The 6235-nt window shown below is 33.7% G+C and overlaps 1 pseudogene; it reads left to right on the forward strand.

Annotated features, from left to right (window-relative positions):
• The first annotated feature begins 1645 nt into the window (after window positions 1-1645).
• LOC124374405 lies at window positions 1646-6232 on the forward strand (annotated as a pseudogene).
• The last annotated feature ends 3 nt before the right edge of the window (window positions 6233-6235 follow it).

The following is a 6235-nucleotide window of genomic DNA, read 5'->3' on the forward strand; positions in this document are numbered from 1 at the left end:
TGTGCACAACATTTCGGGCAGCGGCTCGGGTGTTGTGTTGGGAAGGAATATTTTTCCAAAATTTACCATTTTTTCCTCTCATGACACGAATAGGGCAGACAACGTGTTTTGGATGAGACGATTCTGGAAGTTTACTCGTAGGCGACTGGTTAGCAGAAAGGGCCGGAGGTGGTGGTGCTTCAGCAGCAGGCGGTGCTGCTTCAGTAGAGGGCGATGGTGCTTCTGTTGGGGGCGATGGTGCTTCAGTAGGGGGTGGTGTTGCTTTAGTAGGGGCCAGTGGTGCTTCAGTAGGGGGTAGTGTTGCTTTAGTAGGGGCCCAGTGGTGCTTCAGTAGGAAGTGGTGATTCCCGAGAGTAAGTTTCAATTACACATTCAATAGTTGCGGAAACCGAGTTTTCTTCATCCAACTCCATGTCTTCACCTGTTTCAGCACCAGGCGAGTGGAGCCTCAATAGTCTGAACAGAAGGAGGAGATGGTAATGGAGCTTGGTTTACAGCTAGAGGTCTAGTTCCAGCAGTACAATTTTCAGCTTTAAGATCTGATGATGCATAACAATATTTTCTGATTACAAATTCAATTCGTTGTTTTAACAGCATCATCTTCATTCTTTTTGAGTCCCTCTACTATACATACTAAGTCCTTCATCATCACTAAGCCCGCTACCTGGTTCGTAATCAGGGTCGGCATCTGTATCATCCACTACAATTGTCCTAAACCCGAAAAATATGGTCTATCATCACAATCGGCAGAAAACATCACTTTCTGAGTCAGTGTTCTCATTTAGGTAACGTTCAATACACTGTAGCCTTTTTAGTTCATCAGAATTCATTTTGAAACCTGTCAAAAAATTATATTTACTTTGGATAGGAAATAATAAAAAAACCAACCGCACAAAGAACACTTACACAGGTCAGTAAACATATAATTTAAACAGAACAATGTACCGTTTCGTCACTGTGACGACGTAACTAACACACAAGAAGTATTGCTTCGTCAAACAAACGTTTCTATGAAACAAGTAAGGATTCGTCCACAGAACTACGCAATATAAACTTAAAACTTACTTACACGGTAAGGGTTTCGTCCGGAGTGACTACTAGACCACTTTACGCACAGATACAACAGGGCTAGCGCCTATCCCCTCCACTCACGCACCCGGATCAAGGTCAACTGAGTTGGCACTAACGGACACGTAAAACAAACAAACCGTTTCCCGCAGTACACACAAACTGCTGTTTTGCGTCGTCATCAAGACGACGCCTTACCAATCCAGGGTTAAAATGTAAAACTATGAAATTTCTGCTGAACATCATTTAGTGTATTCAAAATTATTTCCAAATTTGTTAGGTAATTTGTAAAGTTTCAACTCTGGTCTAGATCCTGATTTTGAATAGTAGGCTATTTTTACCGTGCTTATGCTGAAATAATAAAATACATCATTGCTGAAATAATAAGATACATAATTGCTGAAATAATATGTTTCTCATGTTTTACTTTCTATAATTCATGTTACATCATGAGTGTTCTCACTAAGAAAGTTAACAGGCTCTGATTTTAGGATTCCTTCCTCTAGCCTAACATAATTCAAAAGTTACTGAAATATTATTCAATGCAAAAATCATAGAATGTTGCACAGATATTATAATGGAAATATCTTCCAATGACCAGGGCACCCACATATTGGCAAGAGGGGATAGTAAACTTTTTTTCAGGAGTGTTTATACCATCTAGAAAACATATGCGTGATGTCTCTGTTATTCAGAAGGGAAGTGTATAAAACCATAGGTAACGGCTAGTCACTCTACAAATGTTTTACTTTTAGTTTTAAAATTTGCCTTTTATCTTAGAAAAGTAGTAAATGCAGGAGTTGCTTAGGGGTAACAAATTCTTATTTTAACTAATGTCTTTTTTTCCTTTTACACAAAGGTATTATGTGTCATCAGCATCTTTTCTTTCTGAATCAACATCACAGCAATTCATACAACTAATGTGGGCAGATACAGATCCTTGGGGTGTCTTTGTGGCAGAACATTAGGGTCTTCTATTTTGTCTTTACATTAAGAGGCAGTCTTAGAGCAAGCTATTTCTATTGTTTTACCACTTATTTGCAGAAAACGTTTTACCATTAAACATATTATTTTCGTCTTAAATACAATTGCTGTTATATTTCATGTCTTCCTGTTTGCAGTAAAAAATTCTGTAGGTAATCAAGAAAAAATATATGCTTGTAAATATCAAGATCAATTAGCATTAAGTGCTTTGCAACATTTGTTTATCATACTAGCCTACAGTAGTTCTTTGCCCAGATCAGAGAACATTAGAAGAAACTGATCCTGTCTGTCTAGGTGCTGGAGGCGATCCAATTTAGAAACTGACCAAGACTATCAATAAGTATACCAATCTCGTGTTTTATTATCTTTATTTGTCTTTACTAATCAATAGTATATCTTGTGCAGATCAGAGAACAATGCAAGGATCTGATCCTGTCCGACGAGACACTACACCAGGTGAGGGACAAGATGTTGGATGCTATCAAGCTTGGACTGGCCAAGAGCACCAACAAGGATGCTAGCGTAAAGTGCTTCACCACCTTTGTGCAAGATTTGCCCAATGGAAAAGGTAATTTTATTTATAGAATATTAATATATTAAATACTAATGCCAGCTATGATAGCTGAGTAGTTAACGTGTTGGCTTACCTACCACAGGTATCCAGGTTCTGGTCCTGGTCTGGGGGAAGAGGGCAGGTTTTCATACACTTTAAATAATCATGAAAAGCTATAAGTAATCATAAAGTTTCAGATCAAAGAATTGCCCTTAGGATCCATTCAGACTAAAATACAAGAAATAACCCAATAGAAGTTAATCAGTTATTGCATACAATATTTTATTAATATCTAAATATTGGTTAAGAGTGTGAAGAGATATAAGTAAATTTTCTATTCTATAGCTTACACATTTTTAGAACCAGAGAGTATATTTATTTAGCATGAAATTCCACTTTCTTTGAAAAGACTCAAATTACATTAATAGTATAACTTAAAGAATTTTGGATTAAACATTTGTGGTGTCATACAATGCCTTTGTGTTAACTGGTAGAACTCAGCTGAGTTTATTTTGCTGCAGGATGATAAGCAATTAACTTTTAAACATTTCAAGTAGGGCCTACAAAAAAATTAAAATATAAACATATTATTGAATTAGTTACAAGTGGAGTGATATACCTGGCTTTGTTAAATACTGATATAACAAACTTATTAATTTATTGCTATATCTGTACAGTTAATTATTTTCCAACTCATACGCCATTTGAATTTTGCAGAACGTGGCAAGTTCCTGGCACTTGATCTTGGAGGTACCAATTTCCGAGTGTTAGTGATCTACCTGGATGAAAATCACTTTGACATGCAGTCCAAAATCTATGCAGTTCCTGAAAATATTATGACTGGATCTGGTGCTCAGGTCTGTATATGAAAATTATGCTGGTAAAGAGTAATTGAATTTAGAAAAAGAACATTACATATAAACAATCTACAAAGATGCTAGTTTGTCTAAGAAGTCACAAACAGTTTCTTAATAGGCTGAACATCACTTGGATGTTTGTAAGGCTCACACATAGAGCAGACATAAACAGAGCTAAAATATTAAGAATTTCTTTAAATTATGTTCATATCATATTTGTATAGTGAGTCTCACACACCCAACAATGTACCTCTCCAATCTTTCTTTTGGTGAATGGTACCTGATCCGTTAGAAAAAACCAAGTGTCCATGTGTCCAAAAGTTACATGACATAGTGTGTACGTGTACAAAGTACTTTACAATAATATTTTATTTTTTCTTGTTTCTAAAATTTTGTGTCAACCCTCCGACAGCCATTCAACAGATATCTGTTATTTTCGTTCCTTAAACACCAATCAACAGATATCCGTTGATTTAGGCTGCCCGCATAATTTTATTTGATATAATACATAAACAATCAAGTATCAACCTCATTCATATACCATTGGAACTCTTTAGTTGCCAAACACAGACACAGGTTTTTTATTATTCTGTGAAAGCTGAGTAATTTTAGAGTAGTGTTGCTGTTTTGTCTTTGCAAAAAAAAGTTCCACCTACTTTTTTGTTTTTGTAATTGTTTTATAGTTATATTACAAAATATTACTATATGTATACATGTAATACTGTACTGAATTTGTGACCTTTATATTACTATTAAATTTTACAAAACCACAAAACATTATTAGAATAACTGTTTTTTACAGGTCATTACTCCTTTTTTAGATACGTATTAAAAAATTTTTGATTTCTACTAACCATAAAAAATAAAACCGTAGAGGTTTTCTCTCAATATTTATTATTATAATGTTTCCCATAATAATGTTTATAGCTTATAACTATTTATAAACATTTTTACAAATTTATGTTTTTGATAACGAAAACCATGCTTCTTGTACTACTTTTAGGTTTTTGCTCCAAACTAATTTATTTACTTACAGATTCTAACAAAACTATAAATTTTCTGAAACGAGACTAAATTTGTGACCTTTAGGCTATCTTGGAATTTGAATTTTATATATTGAACTATATTTTCCAGGCACACCTTTCCTCCTTTTTTACATGCAAATAACAAAAAACATTTCTTCACTCACCGTAAAAAGTTCAAATTAAAATATTTATCCTAGTTACTTATGACCATTGTATTATACTGTTCATTGTAAATAAAAATGATACCGTAGAATACAGTTAGGTTTGCAGTGAAAATACGTTTCTTACAGATAAAATAGCTTGCAAAACATTTAAAAACTACTTGGAGTTTAAGGAAAATACTTAGGGCAGTTGGACGGTAAAAATATTGTGTAATACTAGTATGTTTTGAAATTTTAAGATTATTTAATAGACGTACAATAATTATTATCTTTTTAAATTTTAAGCTTTTTATGTTATTTTCTAACAGGTTTTGAAAAAAGTCATACTATTATTCAAAAACTGAACTGTTAAAGTTAGGGCTATGATTACCTAAAACTTGAGCATAATAACTCTGAACAAAATTAGCAAATGTTAACATTAGGTGGCAAACATTAAACATACGTATTTTAAAACCGAAGGTTAAAAATAATTATGGTAGCTTACCTAGTTTAGTGTATGGAGTATAAATAAACTGTTTTTCCTCAGCTATTTGACCACATAGCCGAGTGTCTGGCCAACTTCATGTCAGAGAATGACATGTACAATGAGAAACTTCCCCTGGGCTTTACCTTCAGCTTTCCTCTGCAACAAGTCGGGTTGACCAAGGGTATCCTCAAAACTTGGGACCAAGGGGTTCTCCTGCAGCGGTGTTGTGGGGCAAGATGTGGTCAGGATGCTGGAGGATGCCATCAGACGTAGAGGGGTGAGTGGATGTAGGACTCTCTTCTGTGGAGCAACATTCCAGTAGTTCTTTGTTCGAGTTACATCTGTGGTAACTTCACATATCAAATCCCAGGCTTGAGTTGATATACAAATGTATTTACATTTAAGCATGGATGCATTTCTTAACAAGTTAATCATAGAGACAAGTCATCAATCTGTATCAGATTTGAAGTTTACACTCTTTCAGTGAATAAACCCAGTCAAAAAAGTTTAAAAAGTTTGTAGGTAGTTATAATGAAACAAATTTTACTTTAAATTTCAACAATTTATTTAGAAAGCAATTTCATTAAATGTAGGTCTAATTTTTGAAAAATGGCAATAAAGCGTCAATTATATTTCTATGGTATTACTCAGGTAAGTCAATTTTTTTGGAATCTAATAGTGCATCCATCCATTCTTCCTTGAAAGTATATGTTCAGATTCCCAAAATTTTCTTTAAGCCTAATAAAGAAGAATTATATCACGTATTGAGTGCCAGTTAAATAATTTTTTTATGACTACCTATAATTTTTTGGATTTTCACCAGGTAATTTAATACAAGGTTACTATCATAAAATCCTTACTTTTTACTTTTTTACTGTATCACAAAATGGATTATAACCATACATTTTCATTAACAGTGAGTCAAACTTTTGTAAACTAGATGTTATGTAAAGAGTGATGTACAGCAAAATGGAAACTTTTGTTCTTTTATAAAATAATATTTTCCTTATATTCAAATATTTAAAAAAAATTATACGATATAATCTATTATATAACTGGAATTTGTTTTGAAAATGTTTGTGTAGGATATTGAGATAGAAGTTTGTGGTATCCTGAATGAC

Source organism: Homalodisca vitripennis, unplaced genomic scaffold (genome assembly GCF_021130785.1).
Source record: "Homalodisca vitripennis isolate AUS2020 unplaced genomic scaffold, UT_GWSS_2.1 ScUCBcl_8300;HRSCAF=16353, whole genome shotgun sequence".
NCBI classification, from domain to species: Eukaryota; Metazoa; Arthropoda; class Insecta; order Hemiptera; family Cicadellidae; genus Homalodisca; species Homalodisca vitripennis.